Consider the following 20,816-nt stretch of genomic DNA (forward strand, 5'->3'; position numbering starts at 1 on the left):
CTAGGGGTTAGCTGGACTTCATTGGGCGTTCTATACTGCCCACCAGTAACCGCTCTGAAGTCACTGTCAAAAGAGCAGTGATGATCCACTGCATTATGTTGGGTAACAAAGTGGAGATTCATCATTTGATTTCTTATGAGCTCTACACAATTGCAAACAAGAACTCCACTGATGCCAAATTGGCTTACCGAAGCCTAATTTCTCTGCTATGTAAAGATGCTGGAGTGAAGATGGGAGTGGATGAGTATATCTCAGTTGAGCAACCAATCACCAAAAAGTTAATGGAAGGACAAGTGCAGGATAACTCCATCAAAAGGAGGCCACAGGAGTTCCTCCCAGAAATCCCTCAGATAGACTACTGGACCCGCTTAGAAGCATCTGTCACCAAATTGCAAGAAGCTATGGATCAACTGAAAGAAGAACAGCAAGTTCAAAATAGCATGCTCTGCAAACTGCTGAAGGAACAAGAGGAGCAGGGGCGTGAACTACAGGAGCTGAAGCACCAGATGCTATCTCTTGAAGGGCCAAGCACCCCACAGACTAAAGGAGCATACATCTCCCAAAATAAAGGTTGTTGAGTCCTAATTCTGTGATAACCCTTTATCCATTTTAAGAGTACATGAGTATTAGTATTAGAGTCATTTGTCTTTATGTCGTTAATTTCATTTCTTTTATTACCAACTGTCTGCTTCTATTCCTATTTTATATTATTTCTATTAAATAATAAATAAAGATTAGAGTCTATGCCTTAAAGTTATGAATGTCCTAGGAATCCATCATCTTTCTTAAATGAAAAATGCTTTTAATCACAAAAGAACAAGAAGTACATGATTTCGAATTCATCCTTGAAATTTGTTTAATTATTTTGATGTGGTGACAATACTTTTTGTTTCTCTGAATGAATGCTTGAACAATGCATATTTTTTAATTTGTTGTTTATGAATGTTAAAGCTGTTGGCTCTTGAAAGAATGATGAAAAAGGAGAAATGTTATTTGATAATCTGAAAAATCATAAAATTGATTCTTGAAGCAAGAAAAAGCAGTGAAAAGCAAAAGCTTGCGAAAAAAAATGAAAAAAAAAAGAAAGAAAAAGAAAAAGCAAGCAGAAAAAGCCAAGAGCTCTTTAAACCAAAAGGCAAGAGCACAAAGCCAGTAACCCTTTAAACCAAAAGGCAAGGGTAAAATAAAAAGGATCCAAGGCTTTGAGAATTAATGGATAGGAGGGCCCAAAGGAATAAAATCCTTACCTAAGCGGCTAAACCAAGCTGTCCCTAACCATGTGCCTGTGGCGTGAAGGTGTCAAGTGAAAAGCTTGAGACTGAGCGGTTAAAGTCGTGATCCAAAGCAAAAAGAGTGTGCTTAAGAACTCTGGACACCTCTAATTAGGGACTTTAGCAAATCTGAGTCACAATCTGAAAAGGTTCACCCAGTTATGTGTCTGTGGTATTTATGTATCTGGTGGTAATATTGGAAAACAAAGTGCTTAGGGCCACGGCCAAGACTCATAAAGTAGCTCTATTCAAGAATCAACATACTAAACTAGGAGAATCAATAACACTATCTAAATTCTGAGTTCCTATAGATGCCAGTCATTCTGAGCTTCAAAGGATAAAGTGAGATGCCAAAACTGTTCAGAGGCAAAAAGCTACTAGTCCCGCTCATTTAATTGGAACTAAGTTTCATTGATTTTTTGGAATTTATAGTATATTCTCTTCTTTTTATCCTATTTGATTTTCAGTTGCTTGGGGACAAACAATTTAAGTTTGGTGTTGTGATGAGCGGATAATTTATACGCTTTTTGGCATTAATTTTAAGTAGTTTTCAGCATGTTTTAATTACTTTTTAGTATATTTTTATTAGTTTTTATTCGAAATTCACATTTCTGGACTTTACTACGAGTGTGTGTTTTTCTGTTATTTCAGGTATTTTCTGGCTGAAATTGAGGGACCTGAGCAAAAATCTGATTCAGAGGCTGAAAAAGGACTGCATATGTTGTTGGATTCTGACCTCCTTGCACTCGAAATGGATTTTCTGGAGCTACAGAAGACCAATTGGCGCACTCTCAATTGCGTTGAAAAGTATACATTCAGGGCTTTCCAACAATATATAATAGTCCATACTTTGCCCAAGTTTTGATGACGCAAATTGGCATTTAACACCAAGTCTAATCTTCTAGACTGAGGTTTCAACTCATCATCACAAGAGCTTTTTGATTCTCATCAATTCAGCTGTTGTATGCCTGATTTGTATCTTAAAGCTTGGCTGGCCATTGGCCATGTCTAGTGTTTTGGACCGGAGCTTTCACTGAAAGCTTGGCTGGCTAGTAAGCCATGTCTAATTCCTGGACCGAAGCTTTAGACTAACATTGCATGATTCTTGGAATTCTTATTAAAAATCTTGAAATCCTTATTTTTCTTTTTCCAAATTAATTTTCGAAAAATACCAAAAAAATTTTAATAAAATCATAAAACCAAAAATAATTTTGTGTTTCTTATTTGAGTCTTGTGTCAAATTGTAAGTTTAGTATCAATTGCATATTTTTCAAACATTCTGGCAATTTTCGAAAACTCATGCATTTGTTCTTCATGATCTTCAAGTTGTTCTTGATGAATTTCTTTGTTTGATCTTTAAATTTTTCTTGTTTGGTGTCTTTTCTTGTTTTTCATATGCATTTTCAATTTTTTAGTGTCTAAAGTTTGAAAATTTCTATGTTTGGTGTCTTGCATGTTTTTCTTTTCTTAAAAATTTTCAAAAATAAGTTCTTGGTGTTCATCTTGACATTCAAAGTGTTCTTGCATGCATCATGTGTTTTGATTCATAATTTTCATGTTTTGAGTCTTTTGGTTGTTTTTCTCTTTCTTCATTAAAAATTTAAAAATCAAAAAAATATCTTTCCCTTATTTCACTCATAAATTTTCGAAAATTTGAGTTGACTTTTTCAAAAATTTTTAAAAATTTAGTTGTTTCTTGTGAGTCAAATCAAATTTTCAATTTAAAAACGTTATCTTTTTCAAATCTTTTTCAAAAATCAAATCTTTTTCATTTTTCTTTCATAGTTTTCGAAAATTTCAAATTGATTTTCAAAAATCTTTTTCTTATTTTGTTTCATAATTTCAAAATCTTTACTAACAATTAATGTGATTGATTCAAAAAATTCTAAGTTTGTTATTTGCCTAGTAAGAAAGGTTCAATCTTTAAATTTTAAAATCATATCTTTTTGTTTCTTGTTAGTCAAGTAACCAACTTTAATTTTCAAAATCAAATCTTTTTCAAAATAAATTTCAATCACATCTTTTCAAAATCAATTTCAAAATCTTTTCCAGCTTCTTATCTCTTTCAAATTTGATTTTCAAATATTTTTCAAAACCACCTAACCACTTTTCTCTCTCCTAATTTTCGAAAATCACCTCCCTCTTTTTCAAAAATCTTTTTAATTAATTAATTATTTCTTCTAACTTTTTCGAATACTAATTAATAAATAAAATAAAAATAAAAATATTTTTCTTTTTTTTTTCTTCTTCTAATTTTAGAATTCTTCTCCCTCTCATCTCCTTCTAATTATTTTATTTATCTACTAACACTTCTCTTCTTCTTAAAAATTCGAACCCTCTCCCTCTTTCTGTGTTCGAATTCTTTTTCTTCTCTTCTACTCACATAAAGGAACCTCTCTACTGTGGCAAAGAAGATCCCTATTATTTTTTGTTCCCTTCTTTTTCATATGAGCAGGAGCAAGTACAAGAACATTCTTGTTGAAGCTGATCCGAAACCTGAAAGGACTCTGAAGAGGAAGTTAAGAGAAGCTAAAATACAACACTCTGAAGAGGACTTTACTGAAATTTTCGAAAAAGAAGTTGAGATGGCCGAAACCAATAACAATGGTGGAGGTGCAAGGAAGATGCTTGGTGACTTTACTGCACCAAATTCCAACTTACATGGAAGAAGCATCTCAATCCCTGCAATTGGAGCAAACAATTTTGAGCTAAAGCCTCAATTAGTTTCTCTGATGCAACAGAACTGCAAGTTTCATGGACTTCCATCAGAAGATCCTTTTCAGTTCTTAACTGAATTTTTGCAGATCTGTGATACTGTTAAGACCAATGGGGTTGATCCCGAGGTCTACAGGCTTATGCTTTTCTCGTTTGCTGTAAGAGACAGAGCTAGAATATGGTTGGACTCTCAACCTAAAGATAGCCTGAACTCTTAGGATAAGCTAGTCACGACTTTCTTAGCCAAGTTTTTTCCTCCTCAAAATCTTAGCAAGCTTAGAGTGGATGTTCAAACCTTCAACAGAAAGAAGGTGAATCCCTCTATGAAGCTTGGGAGAGATACAAGCAACTGACCAAAAAGTGTCCTTTTGACATGCTTTCAGAATGGACCATCCTGGATATATTCTATGATGGTCTGTCTGAATTATCAAAGATGTCATTGGACTATTCTGCAGGTAGATCCATTCACCTAAAGAAAACGCCTGCAGAAGCTCAGGAACTCATTGACATGGTTACAAATAACCAGTTCATGTACACTTCTGAAAGGAATCCTGTGAGTAATGGGACGCTTCAGAGGAAGGGAGTTCTTGAAATTGATACTCTGAATGCCATATTGGCTCAGAACAAAATATTGACTCAGCAAGTCAATATGATTTCTCAGAGTCTGAATGGATTGCAAGCTGCATCCAACAGTACTAAAGATGCATCTTCTGAAGAAGAAGCTTGTGATCCTGAGAACCCTGCAATAGCAGAGGTGGATTACATGGGTGAACCCTATGGAAATACCTATAATCCCTCATGGAAAAATCATCCAAATTTCTCATGAAAGGATCAACAAAAGCCTCAACAAGGCTTTAATAATGGTGGAAGAAACAGGTTTAGCAATAGCAAGCCTTTTCCATCATCCACTCAGCAACAAACAGAGAATTCTGAGCAGAATCCATCTAGCTTAGCAAATATAGTCTCTGATCTATCTAAGGCCACTCTAAGTTTCATGAATGAAACAAGGTCCTCCATCAGAAATTTGGAGGCAAAAGTGGGCTAGCTGAGTAAAAGAATCACTGAAACTCCTCCTAGTACTCTCCCAAGCAATACAGAAGAGAATCCAAAAAGAGAGTGCAAGGCCATAACCTTACTTGGTGTGGCCGAACCCAGAGAGGAGGAGGAGGACGTGAATCCCAATGAGGAAGACCTCATGGGACATCCTCTGAACACTAAGAGATTCCTCAATGAGGACTTGAAGGAATCTGAGGCTCATACAGAGACCATAGAGATTCCATTCAACTTGCTTTTGTCCTTCATGAGCTCTAATGAGTATTCTTCCTCTGAAGAGGATGAAGACATTACTGAAGAGTAAGTTGCTAAGTACCTTGGTGCAATCATGAAACTGAATGCCAAATTATTTGGTAATGAGACTTGGGAAGATGAACCTCCCTTGCTCACCAATGAACTGAATGCATTGGATAGGCAAAAATTACCTCAAAAGAAATAGGATCCTGGTAAATTCCTCATTCCCTGTAACATAGGCACCATGACCTTTGAGAAGGCTCTGTGTGACCTGGGGTCAGGCATTAACCTTATGCCACTCTCTGTAATGGAGAAACTTGGGATCCTTGAGGTGCAAGCTGCTAGAATCTCATTAGAGATGGCAGATAACTCAAGAAAACAGGCTTATGGACTAGTAGAGGACGTGTTAGTAAAGGTTGAAGTCCTTTACATCCCTGCTGATTTTATAATCCTAGACACTGGGAAGGATGAGGATGAATCCATCATCCTTGGAAGACCCTTCCTAGCCACAGCAAAAGCTGTGATTGATATGGACAGAGGAGAGTTGGTCCTTCAATTGAATGAGGACAACCTTGTGTTTAAAACTCAAGGATCTCCTTTTGTAACCATGGAGAGGAAGCATGAAAAGCTTTTCTCACTACAGAGTCAACCAAAGCCCCCATAGTCAAACTCTAAGTTTGATGTTGGGAGGCCACAACCAAACTCTAAGTTTGGTGTTGAACCCCCACATTCAAACTCTAAGTTTGGCGTTGGGAGATTCCAACAATGCTCTGAACATCTGTGAGGCTCCATGAGAGCTCACTGTCAAGCTATTGACATTAAAGAAGCGCTTGTTGGGAAGCAACCCAATGTTATTTAATTATATCTATTTTATTGTTATTTCGTGTTTTATTAGGTTAATGATCATGTGAAGTCACAAGAACAACTAAAAAATTAAAAACAGAATCAAAAATAGTAGAAGAAACAGCACACCCTGGAGGAAAAGCACTCTGGCGTTTAAACGCCAGAAACAAGCATCTGTCTGGCGTTTAACGCCAGAAACAAGCACCAAGCTGGTGTTTAACGCCAGAAACAAGCATCAACCTGGCGTTAAACACCAGAAACAGGCTACATTTGGGCGTTTAACGCCAAAAACAGGTAGCAGTCTGGCGTTAAATGCCAGTAGTGCATGCTAAGGGCGTTTTACACGCCTAATTGGAGCAGGGATGTTAAGTCCTTGACCCCACAGGATTCCCACCTACCCCACCTCTTCTTCTCTCCTCTTCACACCTTTTTATAACCCGCTTCCCCAAATACCCTTCACCAATCACCTCAATCACTCTTCCCCATCACCTCTTAACCACTCACATCCCTCCTATCTTCTCCAAAAACCCCACCTACCTACAAATTCAAATTCATTTCCTTCCCAAACCCAACCCTAATGGCCAAACCCTAAACCTCCCCCCACTCCTATATAAACCCCTCATTCCTTCTTCATTTTTACACAACACAACCCTTTCTTCTTTCCCTTGGCCGAATACACACCTCTCTCCCTCTCCTCTATTTTTCTTCTTCTTCTCCTTCTTTCCTTCTTCTTTTGCTCGGGGACGAGCGAACATTTTAAGTTTAGTGTGGTAAAAGCATTGCTTTTTATTTTTCCATAACTATTAATGGCACCTAAGGCCAGAGAAACCTCAAGAAAGAGGAAAGGAAAGGCAATTGCTTCCACCTCTGAGTCATGGGAGATGGAGAGATTCATCTCAAAGGTCCATCAAGACCACTTCTATGAAGTTGTGGCCAAGAAGAAAGTGATCCCTGAGGTTCCTTTCAAGCTCAAAAAGAATGAGTATCCGGAGATCTGACATGAGATCCAAAGAAGAGGTTGGAAAGTTCTCACCAACCCCATTCAACAAGTCGGGATCTTAATGGCTCAAGAGTTCTATGCAAACGCATGGATCACTAGGAACCATGATCAAAGTGTTAACCCGAATCCAAAGAATTGGCTTACCATGGTTCGGGGGAAATACTTAGATTTCAGTCCGAAAAATGTAAGGTTGGCATTCAACTTGCCAATGATGCAAGAAAATGCACGCCCCTACACTAGAAGGGTCAACATTGATCAAAGGTTGGACCAAATTCTCATGGACATATGTGTAGAAGGAGCTCAATGGAAAGTTGACTCAAGAGACAAGCCAGTTCAATTGAGAAGACCGGACCTTAAGCCTGTAGCTATAGGATGGTTGGAGTTTATTCAACGCTCAATTATTCCTACTAGCAACCGGTCTGAAGTTACTGTAGACCGGGCCATCATGATCCATAGTATCATGAATGGAGACGAAGTGGAAGTTCATGAAATTATACCTCAAGAACTCTACAAGGTGGCTGACAAGTCCTCCACTTTGGCAAGGTTAGCCTTTCCTCACCTCATATGCCACCTATGCAATTCGGCTGGGATTGACATAGAGGGAGACATCCTCATTGAAGAGGACGAACCCATCACTAAGAAAAGGATGGAGCAAACAAGAGATCATGGACCTCAACAAGAGCATGAGGAAAGTTCTCACCATGAAATCCCTGAGATGCCTCAAGGGATGCACTTCCCTCCACAGAACTATTGGGAGCAAATCAACACCTCCCTAGGAGAATTAAGTTCCAACATGGGACAACTAAGGATGGAACACCAAGAGCACTCCATCATTCTCCATGAGATTAGAGAAGATCAAAGAGCTATGAGGGAGGAGCAACAAAGACAAGGAAGAGACATAGAGGAGCTCAAGAGCACCATTGGTTCTTCAAGAAGAGGAAGATGCCACCCTCACTAAGGTGGACCCATTCCTTAATCTCTTTGTCTATTTATTTTTCTCTGTTTTTTGTTTACTATTGATGAGCGGATAATTTATACGCTTTTTGACATTGTTTTTAGTATGTTTTTAGTAGGATCTAGTTACTTTTAGGGATGTTTTCATTGGTTTTTATGTTAAATTCACATTTCTGGACTTTACTATGAGTTTGTGTATTTTTCTGTGATTTCAAGTATTTTCTGGCTGAAATTGAGGGACTTGAGCAAAAATCAGATTCAGAGGTTGAAGAAGGACTGCTGATGCTGTTGGATTCTGACCTCCCTGCACTCAAAATGGATTTTCTGGAGCTGCAGAACTCTAAATGGCGCGCTTCCAATTGCGTTGGAAAGTAGACATCCAGGGCTTTCCAGAAATGTATAATAGTCCATACTTTGGCCAGGAATAGATGACGCAAACGGGCGTTCAACGCCAGCTTTCTGCCCAAATCTGGCGTCCAGCGCCAGAAAAGGAGCCAAAACCAGAGTTGAACGCCCAAACTGGCACAAAAGCTGGCGTTCAACTCCAAGGAGGACCTCTACACGTGCAACACTCAAAGCTCAGCCCAAGCACACACCAAGTGGGCCCCGGAAGTGGATTTATGCATCAATTACTTACTTCTGTAAACCCTAGTAGCTAGTTTATTATAAATAGGACATTTCACTATTGAATTTGACATCTTTAGATTATATTTTGATCCTGTGATCATGTTTTGGGGGCTGGCCATCTCGGCCATGCCTGGACCTTTCACTTATGTATTTTTAATGGTAGAGTTTCTACACTCCATAGATTAAGGTGTGGAGCTCTGCTGTTCCCCAAAGATTAATGCAAAGTACTACTGTTTTCTATTAAATTCATCTTGTTTCGCTTCTAAGATATTCATTCACACTTCAACCTGAATGTGATGAACGTGACAATCATCATCATTCCCCATGAACACGTGCCTGACAACCACTTCCGTTCTACATTAGATTGAATGAGTATCTCTTAGATCTCTTAATCAGAATCTTCGTGGTGTAAGCTAGAATGATGGCGGCATTCAAGAGAATCCAGAATGTCTAAACCTTGTCTGTGGTATTCCGAGTAGGATTCAATGAATGAATGACTGTGACGAGCTCCAAACTCGCGATTGTGGGGCGTTAGTGACAGACGCAAAAGGATAGTAAATCCTATTCCAGCATGATCGAGAACTGACAGATGAATAGCCGTGCCGTGACAGGGTGCGTTGATCATTTTCACTGAGAGGATAAGATGAAGCCATTGACAAGGGTGATGCCTCCAGACGATTAGCCGTGCCGTGACAGGGCATTGGATCATTTTCCCGAGAGATGACCGAAAGTAGCCGTTGACAATGGTGATGTATCACATAAAGCCAGCCATGGAAAGGAGTAAGACTGATTGGATGAAGATAGCAGGAAAGCAGAGGTTCAGAGGAACGAAAGCATCTCCATTCGCTTATCTGAAATTCTCACCAATGAATTACATAAGTATTTCTATCCCTATTCTATTAATTATTATTCAAAAACACCATTATTAATTTATATCTGCCTAACTGAGATTTGCAAGGTGACCATAGCTTGCTTCATACCAACAATCTCCGTGGGATTCGACCCTTACTCACGTAAGGTATTACTTGGACGACCCAGTGCACTTGCTGGTCAGTTACACGGAGTTGTGAACCATGGTATTGGCATCATGTTTTTGGTGCCATTGCCAGGGAAAGAAAGAGTGATGAATTTTACATAATTAAAGTGTAATCACGATTCCGCGTACCAAGTTTTTGGCGCCGTTGCCGGGGATTGTGTTGAGTATGGACAACTGACGGTTCATCCTGTTGCTCAGATTAGGTAATTTTCTCTTTGTTTTGTTTTCAAAAATCTTTCTTTTGTTTTCGAAAAAAAAATTTTTTTTCTTAAAATAAAAATGTTTTCAAAAATTTTATAATTTTATTCAAAATTTTTTAAGAATGAATTCTAGTGTTTCATGAAGCATGTGAAGCCTGGCTGGCTGTAAAGCCATGTCTAAATTCTTTTGGACTGAGGCTTCCAAACCATCAGCATAGAGGCAAGTTACATATTTGATAAGTAATGAGCAGTATATTCTGATATCTTTCTGAAGCTTGGCTGGCCATTGGCCATGTCTAGTGTTTTGGACCGGAGCTTTCATTGAAGGCTTGGCTGGCTAGTGAGCCATGTCTAATTCCTGGACTGAAGCTTTAGATTAAGAATGCAAGATTCCTGGAATTCATGTTAAAAATTTTGGAATCCTTATTTTTTCTTTTTCATATAATTTTTGAAAAAATCCAAAAAAATTAGAAAATCATAAAAATCAAAAACATTTTTTGTGTTTCTTGTTTGAGTCATGAGTCATGTCATAAGTTTGGTGTCACTTGCATATGCATCTTGCATTTTTCGAAAATTTCATGCATTCATAGTGTTCTTCATGATCTTCAAGTTGTTCTTGGTAAGTCTTCTTGTTTGATCTTGATGATTTTTTGTTTTGTGTTGTATGGTGTTTTTCATATGCATTCTTGAATTCTTAGTGCGTAAGTGTTAAAGAATTCTAAGTTTGGTGTCTTGCATGTTTTCTTTCCATTAAAAATTTTTCAAAATTGTGTCTATGATGTTTATCTTGACATTCATAGTGTTCTTGGTGTTCATCTTGACACTCATAGCATTCTTGCATGCATTCATTGTTTTGATCTAAAAATTTCATGCATTGCATAATTTTCATGTTTTTCATAAAAAAATTCAAAAATCAAAAAAATATCTTTCCCTTTTTTCTCTCATCAAATTCGAAAATTTGGATTGACTTTTTCAAAAATTTTTAAAATCAAGTTGTTTCTTATGAGTCAAATCAAATTTTCAATTTTAAAATCTTATCTTTTTTTAAAATCTTTTTCAAAAATCAAATCTTTTTCAAATTTCTTAGTTATTTTCGAAAATTCCAAAAATATTTTTCAAAAAAATCTTTTTCTTATTTTTATACCAAATTTTCGAAAATAACAATAACAATTAATGTTTTGATTCAAAAATTTCAAGTTTGTTACTTGCTTGTTAAGAAAGATTCAAACTTTAAGTTCTAGAATCATATCTTGTGATTTCTTGTGAATCAAGTCATTAATTGTGATTTTAAAAATCAAATCTTTTTCGAAAACAATTTCAATCATATCTTTTCAAAAATATCTTCTCATCTTATCTTTTTCAAAAATTTGATTTTCAAAATATCTTCTCTAACTTCCTAACTTCCTATCTTTTCAAAATTTATTTTCAAAATTTGTTTCAACTAACTAACTAACTTTTTGTTTATTTCTTAACTTTTTCAAAACTACCTAACTAACTCTCTCTCTCTCATTTTCGAAAATATCTTCCCCCTTTTTCAAAATTTCCTTTTAATTTAATTTTTAAATCTTAATTTTCGAAAATTACTAACATTTTTAAAAAAAAAAAAACTATTTTCAAAAATCACTAACTCTTTTTCAAAAATATTTTTCGAAAATTCTCCCTCTCCCATCTTGTTCTATTTATTCATTCATTTACTAACATCTCATCTCACATCTCAACCCTCCTCACAGTTGTGTTTCTTCCATTATATTACATTCTTTGTCTCTCCCTCTTTTCTCCCACTCACAAAGGGATCCCTATACTGTGGTATAAAGGATCCATATTATTATTATTATTATTTTTTCTGTGCCCTCTTCTTTGTCATATGAGCAGGAGCAAGGACAAGAACATTCTTGTTGAAGCAGATCCAGAACCTGAAAGGACTTTGAAGAGAAAACTAAGAGAAGTAAAATTACAACAATCCAGAGATAACCTTTCAGGAATTTTCGAACAGGAAGGGGAGATGGCAGCCGAAAATAATAATAATGCAAGGAGGATGCTTGGTGACTTTACTGCACCTAATTCCAATTTACATGGAAAAAGCATCTCCATTCCTGCCATTGGAGCAAACAACTTTGAGCTGAAACCTCAATTAGTTTCTCTGATGCAGCAGAACTGCAAGTTTCATGGACTTCCATCTGAAGATCCTTTTCAGTTCTTAACTGAATTCTTGCAGATATGTGATACTGTTAAGACTAATGGAGTAGATCTGAAGTCTACAGGCTCATGCTTTTCCCTTTTGCTGTAAGAGACAGAGCTAGATTATGGTTGGATTCTCAACCCAAAGATAGCCTGAACTCTTGGGATAAGCTGGTCACGGCTTTCTTAGCCAAGAACTTTCCTCCTCAAAAGCTGAGCAAGCTTAGAGCTGATGTTCAAACCTTCAGACAAAAAGAAGGTGAATCCCTCTATGAAGCTTGGGAAAGATACAAACAGTTGACCAAAAAGTGTCCTTCTGACATGCTTTCAGAATGGACCATCCTGGATATATTCTATGATGGTTTATCTGAGCTATCAAAGATGTCACTGGACACTTCTGCAGGTGGATCCATTCACCTAAAGAAAAGGCCTGCAGAAGCTCAAGAACTCATTGACATGGTTGCTAATAACCAGTTCATGTACACTTCTGAAAGGAATCCTGTGAGCAATGGGACGCCTATGAAGAAGGGAGTTCTTGAAGTTGATACTCTGAATGCCATATTGACTCAGAATAAAATATTGACTCAGCAAGTCAATATGATCTCTCAGAGTCTGCATGGAATGCAAGCTGCATCCAACAGTACTCAAGAGGCATCTTCTGAAGAAGAAGCTTATGATCCTGAGAACCCTGCAATAGCAGAGGTAAATTACTTAGGTGAACCTTATGGAAACACCTATAACTCATCATGGAGAAATTATCCAAATTTCTCATGGAAGGATCAAAAGCCTCAACAAGGCTTTAATAATGGTGGAAGAAACAGGTTTAACAATAATAAACCTTTTCCATCATCCACTCAGCAACAGACAGAGAACTCTGAACAAAATACTTCTAATTTGGCAAACTTAGTCTCTGATCTGTCCAAGGCCACTGTGAGTTTCATGAACGAAACAAGGTCTTCCATTAGAAATTTGGAAGCACAAGTGGGCCAGCTGAGTAAATGGATCACTGAAATCCCTCCTAGTACTCTCCCAAGAAATACAGAAGAGAATCCAAAAGGAGAGTGCAAGGCCATTGACATAAGCACCATGGCCGAACCTGTAAGGGAAGGAGAGGACGTGAATCCCAAGGAGGAAGTCCTCCTAGGACATCCAGTGATCAATAAGGAGCTTCCTTCTGAGGAACCAAAGGAATCTGAGGCTCATCTAGAGACCATAAAGATTCCATTGAACCTCCTTATGCCCTTCATGAGCTCTGATGAGTATTCCTCTTCTGAAGAGAATGAGGATGTTACTGAGGAGCAAACTGCCAAGTTTCTTGGTGCAATCATGAAGCTAAATGCCAAATTATTTGGCATTGATACTTGGGAAGTTGAACCTCCCTTGTTCATCAATGAACTAAGTGATCTGGATCAACTGACATTGCCTCAGAAGAGACAGGATCCTGGAAAGTTCATAATACCCTGCACCATAGGCACCATGATCTTTAGGCTCTGTGTGACCTTGGTTCAGGAATAAACCTCATGCCCCTCTCTGTAATAGAGAAACTGGGAATCTATGGGGTGCAAGCTGCTAAAATCTCATTAGAGATGGCAGACAGTTCAAGAAAACAGGCTTATGGACAAGTAGAGGACGTGTTAATAAAGGTTGAAGGCCTTTACATCCCTGCTGATTTCATAGTCCTGGATACTGGAAAGGAAGAGGATGAATCCATCATCCTAGGAAGACCTTTCCTGGCCACAGCAAAAGCTGTGATTGATGTTGACAGAGGTGAAATAGTCCTTCAATGGAATGAGGACTCCCTTGTGTTTAAAACTCAAGGATCTCCCTCTGCAACCATGAAGAGGAAGCAGAAAAAGCTTCTCTCAAAGCAAAGTCAACCCAAGCCCCCACAGTCAAACTCTAAGTTTGGTGTTGGGAGGCCACAACCAAACTCTAAGTTTGGTGTTGAACTCCCATATCAAAACTCTAAGTTTGGTGTTGGAGAGTTTCAACAATGCTCTGCACATCTGTGAGGCTCATTGAGAGCCCACTGTCAAGCTATTGACATTAAAGAAGCGCTTGTTGGGAGGCAACCTAATTTTTATTTATCTAACTATATTTTTCTCAGTTATATGTCTTTATAGGTTCATGATCATGTGGAGTCACAAAATAAACAAAAAAATCAAAAACGGAATCAAAAACAGCAGAAGAAAAATCACACCCTGGAGGAGCATCTGTCTGGCGTTCAAACGCCAGAACAGAGTATGGTTCTGGCACTGAACGCCCAGAATGGGCAGCATCCTGGCGCTGAACGCCCAGAACAAGCATGGTTCTGGCGTTCAACGCCAGAAATGGCAGCAAATGGGCGTTGAACGCCCAAAATGGGCACCAACTTGGCGCTGAACGCCCAGAGTTGTGTACAAGGGCATTTTACATGCCTAAATTGGTGCAGGGATGTAAAATCCTTGACACCTCAGGATCTGTGGACCCCACAGGATCATCTCAGGATCTGTGGACCCCACAGGATCATCTCAGGATCTGTGGACCCCACAGGATCATCTCAGGATCTGTGAACCCCACAGGATCCCCACCTACCTCATCATCTCTCTTTCCATTCATGATCATCCCTTCTATTTTCCATTTACCACTCACATCCATACACCCACTACCTTCAAAATTCAACATCTCTCTCCCACCCAATCCCACCCATATGGCCGAATACACACTCCCATCCATCTCCTCCATATCTTCTTCTTATTCTTCTATTCTTTCTTCTTTTGCTCGAGGGCGAGCAACATTCTAAGTTTGGTGTGGTAAAAGCATAAATTTTTTGCTTTTTCCATAACCATTGATGGCACCTAAGGCCAGAGAAACCTCTAGAAAGAGGAAAGGGAAGACAAAAGCTTCCATCAAGGGTCTATAGCTCAGTAGTAGAACATTTGACTACAAATCAAGAGATCCCTGAGATACCTCAGGGGATACATTTTCTTCCACACAATTATTGGAAGCAACTAAGGGTGGAACATCAAGAGCACTCCATCATCCTTCATGAAATCAGAGAAGATCTAAAAGCAATGAAGGAGGAGCAACAAAGATAAGGAAGAGACACAGAAGAGCTCAAGGACATCATTGGTTCCTCAAGAAGGAAACGCCACCATCACTAAAGTGGATTCATTCCTTGTTCTTATTTCTTCTGTTTTTCATTTCTATGTTATGTGCTTATCTATGTTTGTGTCTTCATTACATGATCATTAGTAGTTAGTAACTTTGTCTTAAAGTTATGAATGTCCTATGAATCCATCACCTCTCTTAAATGAAAAATGTTTTAATTCAAAAGAACAAGAAGTACATGAGTTTCGAATTTATCCTTGAACTTAGCTTAATTATATTGATGTGGTGACAATGCTTCTTGTTTTCTGAATGTATGCTTGAACAGTGCATATGTCTTTTGAAGTTGTTGTTTAAGAATGTTAAATATGTTGGCTCTTGAAAGAATGATGACTAGGAGACATGTTATCTGATAATCTGAAAAATCATAAAAATGATTCTTGAAGCAAGAAAAAGCAGCAAAGAACAAAGCTTGCAGAAAAAAAAAAAAGAGAAAAAAAAAGTAGGCGAAAAAAAATAGAAAGAAAAAGAAAAAGCAAGCAGAAAAAGCCAAAAGCTCTTAAAACCAAGAGGCAAGAGCAAAAAGCCAATAACCCTTAAAACCAAAAGGCAAGGGAAATAAAAAGGATCCCAAGGCTTTGAGCATCAGTGGATAGGAGGGCCTAAAGGAATAAAATCCTGGCCTAAGCGGCTAAACCAAGCTGTCCCTAACCATGTGCTTGTGGCGTGTAGGTGTCAAGTGAAAACTTGAGACTGAGCGGTTAAAGTCAAGGTCCAAAGCAAAAAAAGAGTGTGCTTAAGAACCCTGGACACCTCTAATTGGGGACTTTATCAAAGCAGAGTCACAATCTGAAAAGGTTCACCCAATTATGTGTCTGTGGCATTTATGTATCCGGTGGTAATACTGGAAAACAAAGTGCTTAGGGCCACGGCCAAGACTCATAAAGAAGCTGTGTTCAAGAATCATCATACTGAACTAGGAGAATCAATAACACTATCTGAACTCTGAGTTCCTATAGATGCCAATCATTCTGAACCTCAATGGATAAAGTGAGATGCCAAAACTATTCAAGAGGCAAAAAGCTATAAGCCCCGCTCATTTGATTGAAGCTATGTTTCATTGATAGTTTAGAATTTATAGTATATTCTCTTCTTTTTATCCTATTTGATTTTCAGTTGCTTGGGGACAAGCAACAATTTAAGTTTGGTGTTGTGATGAGCGGATAATTTATACGCTTTTTGACATTGTTTTTAGTATGTTTTTAGTAGGATCTAGTTACTTTTAGGGATGTTTTCATTGATTTTTATGTTAAATTCACATTTCTGGACTTTACTATGATTTTGTGTGTTTTTCTATGATTTCAGGTATTTTCTGGCTGAAATTGAGGGACTTGAGCAAAAATCAGATTCAGAGGTTGAAGAAGGACTGCTGATGTTGTTGGATTCTGACCTCCCTGCACTCAAAGTAGATTTTCTGGAGCTGCAGAACTCTAAATGGCGCGCTTCCAATTGCGTTGGAAAGTAGACATCCAGGGCTTTCCAGAAATGTATAATAGTCCATACTTTGGCCAAGAATAGACGATGCAAACTGGCGTTCAACGCCAGCTTTCTGCCCAAATCTGGCGTCCAGCGCCAGAAAAGGAGCCAAAACCAGAGTTGAACGCCCAAACTGGCACAAAAGCTGGCGTTCAACTCCAAGGAGGACCTCTACACATGCAACACTCAAAGCTCAGCCCAAGCACACACCAAGTGGGCCCCGGAAGTGGATTTATGCATCAATTACTTACTTCTGTAAACCCTAGTAGCTAGTTTATTATAAATAGGACATTTCACTATTGAATTTGACATCTTTGGATTATATTTTGATCCTGTGATCACGTTTTGGGGGCTGGCCATCTCGGCCATGCCTGGACCTTTCACTTATGTATTTTTAACGGTAGAGTTTCTACACTCCATAGATTAAGGTGTGGAGCTCTGCTGTTCCTCAAAGATTAATGCAAAGTACTACTGTTTTCTATTCAATTCATCTTGTTTCGCTTCTAAGATATTCATTCGCACTTCAACCTAAATGTGATGAACGTGACAATCATCATCATTCCCCATGAATACGTGCCTGACAACCACTTCCGTTCTACATTAGATTGAATAAGTATCTCTTAGATCTCTTAACCAGAATCTTCGTGGTGTAAGCTAGAATGATGGCGGCATTCAAGAGAATCCGGAAGGTCTAAACCTTGTCTGTGGTATTCCGAGTAGGATTCAATGAATGAATGACTATGACGAGCTCCAAACTCGCGATTGCGGGGCGTTAGTGACAGACGCAAAAGGATAGTAAATCCTATTCCAGCATGATCGAGAACCGACAGATGAATAGCCGTGCCGTGACAGGGTGCGTTGATCATTTTCACTGAGAGGATAAGATGAAGCCATTGACAAGGGTGATGCCTCCAAACGATTAGCCGTGCCGTGACAGGGCATTGGATCATTTTCCCGAGAGATGACCGAAAGTAGCCGTTGACAATGGTGATGTATCACATAAAGCCAGCCATGGAAAGGAGTAAGACTGATTGAATGAAGATAGCAGGAAAGCAGAGGTTCAGAGGAACGAAAGCATCTCCATTCGCTTATCTGAAATTCTCACCAATGAATTACATAAGTATTTCTATCCCTATTCTATTAATTATTATTCGAAAACACCATTATCAATTTATATCTGCCTAACTGAGATTTGCAAGGTGACCATAGCTTGCTTCATACCAACAATCTCCGTGGGATTCGACCCTTACTCACGTAAGGTATTACTTGGACGACCCAGTGCACTTGCTGGTCAGTTACACGGAGTTGTGAACCATGGTATTGGCATCATGTTTTTGGTGCCATTGCCAGGGAAAGAAAGAGTGATGAATTTTACATAATTAAAGTGTAATCACGATTCTGCGTACCAACTATGCTTTATGTTTACGTTTGTGTCTTATTACATGATTATTAGTATTTAAGTGTCTATGTCTTAAAGCTATGAATGTCCTATGAATCCATCACCTTTCTTAAATGAAAAATGCTTTAATTACAAAAGAACAAGAAGAACATGAATTTCAAATTCATCCTTGAAATTAGTTTAATTATTTTGATGTGGTGACAATACTTTTTATTTTCTGAATGAATGCTTGAACAGTGCATATGTCTTTTGATACTGTTGTTTATGAATGTTAAATATGTTGGCTCTTGAAAGAATGATAAAAAGGAGAAATGTTATTGATAATCTGAAAAATCATAAAATTGATTCTTGAAGCAAGAAAAAGCAGTGAATACAAAAGCTTCTGAAAAAAAAAGAAAAGAAAAATGGCGAAAAAAAAAGAAAAAAAAAAGAGAAAGAAAAAGAAAAAAGCAAGCAGAAAAAGCCAAGAGCTCTTTAAACCAAAAGGCAAGAGCAAAAAGCCAATAGCCCTTAAAACCAAAAGGCAAGGATAAAAAGGATCCAAGGCTTTGAGCATTAATAGATAGGAGGGCCCAAAGGAAAAAAATCCTGGCCTAAGCGGCTAAACCAAGCTGTCCCTAACCATGTGCTTGTGGCGTGAAGGTGTCAAGTGAAAACTTGAGACTGAGCGGTTAAAGTCGAGGTCCAAAGCAAAAAGAAGAGTGTGCTTAAGAACCCTGGACACCTCTAATTGGGGACTCTAGCAAAGCTGAGTCACAATCTGAAAAGGTTCACCCAGTTATGTGTCTGTGGCATTTATGTATCCGGTGGTAATACTGAAAAACAAAGTGCTTAGGGCCACGGCCAAGACTCATAAAGTAGCTGTGTTCAAGAATCAACATACTGAAATAGGAGAATCAATAACACTATCTGAATTCTGAGTTCCTATAGATGCCAATCATTCTGAACTTCAAGGGATAAAGTGAGATGCCAAAACTGTTCAGAGGCAAAAAGCTACTAGTCCCGCCCATCTGATTGGAGCTAAGTTTCATTGATATTTTCGAATTTATAGTATATTCTCTTCTTTTTATCCTATTTGATTTTTAGTTGCTTGGGGTCAAGCAACAATTTAAGTTTGGTGTTGTGATGAGCCGATAATTTATGGCATTGTTTATACATAGTTTTTAGTATGATTTAGTTAGTTTTTAGTATTTTTTTATTAGTTTTTAATTAATAATCACAGTTCTGGACTTTACTATGAGTTTGTGTGTTTTTTTGTGATTTCAGGTACTTTCTGGATGAAATTGAGGGACTTGAGCAAAAATCTGATTCAGAGGCTGAAGAAGGACTACAGATGCTGTTGGATTCTGACCTTCCTGCACTCAAAGTTGATTTTCGGGAGCTACAGAAGTTCAAATGGTGCGCTCTCAATTGTGTTGGAAAGTAGACATCCAGGGCTTTCCATCAATATATAATAGTCCATACTTTTCCCGAATTTAGACAACGCAAACTGGCATTCAACGCCAGCTTCATGCCCTATTCTGGAGTTAAACGCCAGAAACAGATTGCAAAGCAGAGTTAAACGCCAGAAACAAGTTACAACCTGGCGTTTAACTCCAAAAGAAGTCTCTACACATGAAAGCTCAATGCTCAGCCCAAGCACACACCAAGTGGGCCCCAGAAGTGGATTTCTGGATCATTTACTTATCTCTGTAAACCCTAGTAACTAGTTTAGTATAAATAGGACCTTTTACTATTGTATTAGAGATCTTTGGACGTCTAGTCCCTAGACCTTGGAGGCTGGCCATTCGGCCATGCCTGGACCTTGTTCTTATGTATTTTCAACGGTAGAGTTTCTACACACCACAGATTAAGGTGTGGAGCTCTGCTGTTCTTCATGAATTAATGCAAAGTACTATTGTTTTTCTATTCAACTCAAGCTTATTTCTTCTCTAAGATATTCATTTGCACACAAGAACATGATGAATGTGATGATTATGTGACGCTCATCATCATTCTCACTTATGAACGCGTGCCTGACAACCACTTCCGTTCTACATGCAAACAAGCTTGAATGTGTATCTCTTAGCCTCGTGATCGTGAGATCAGAATCTTCGTGGTATAGGATAGAATTATTGGCGACCATTCTTGAGATCTGGAAAGTCTAAACCTTGTCTATGGTATTCCGAATAGGATCTGGGAAGGGATGGCTGTGACGAGCTTCAAACTCGCGAGTGCTGGGCGTAGTGACAGATGCAAAAGAATTACTGAATCCTATTCCAGTATGATCAAGAACTGACAGATGATTAGCCGTGCGGTGACAGCGCATTTTGGACCATTTTCACTGAGAGAACAGGATGTAGCCATTGACAATGGTGATGCCCAACATACAACTTGTCATTGAAAGGAGTAGGAATGATTGGATGAAGACAGCAGGAAAGCAGAGATTCAGAAGGAACAAAAGCATCTCTATACGCTTATCTGAAATTCTCACCAATGAATTACATAAGTATCTCTATCCTGTTTTATATTTTAATTATCAAATATCCATAACCATATGAATCTGCCTGACTGAGATTTGCAAGATGATCATAGCTTGCTTCAAGCCGACAATCTCCGTGGGATCGACCCTTACTCACGTAAGGATTATTACTTGGATGACCCAGTGCACTTGCTGGTTAGTTGTGCGAGATTGTGAAGAAGA

The 20,816-nt window shown here is 38.3% G+C and overlaps 2 non-coding genes across 2 annotated transcripts; both read right to left on the reverse strand.

Annotated features, from left to right (window-relative positions):
• Nucleotides 1-4,258: 4,258 nt before the first annotated feature.
• On the reverse strand, nt 4,259-4,365 carry LOC148568012 (small nucleolar RNA R71). Its single transcript, XR_015881495.1, has one exon. It is a non-coding gene; the product is annotated as a small nucleolar RNA R71 (small nucleolar RNA).
• A 7,965-nt stretch (nt 4,366-12,330) lies between these two features.
• Nucleotides 12,331-12,438, reverse strand: LOC148568013 (small nucleolar RNA R71). The gene has a single exon (XR_015882131.1). It is a non-coding gene; the product is annotated as a small nucleolar RNA R71 (small nucleolar RNA).
• Between the last annotated feature and the right edge of the window lie 8,378 nt (nt 12,439-20,816).

The sequence above is a fragment of the Arachis ipaensis genome, chromosome B4 (assembly GCF_059453495.1).
Source record: "Arachis ipaensis isolate K30076 ecotype BB chromosome B4, ASM5945349v1, whole genome shotgun sequence".
Classification (NCBI taxonomy): Eukaryota; Viridiplantae; Streptophyta; class Magnoliopsida; order Fabales; family Fabaceae; genus Arachis; species Arachis ipaensis.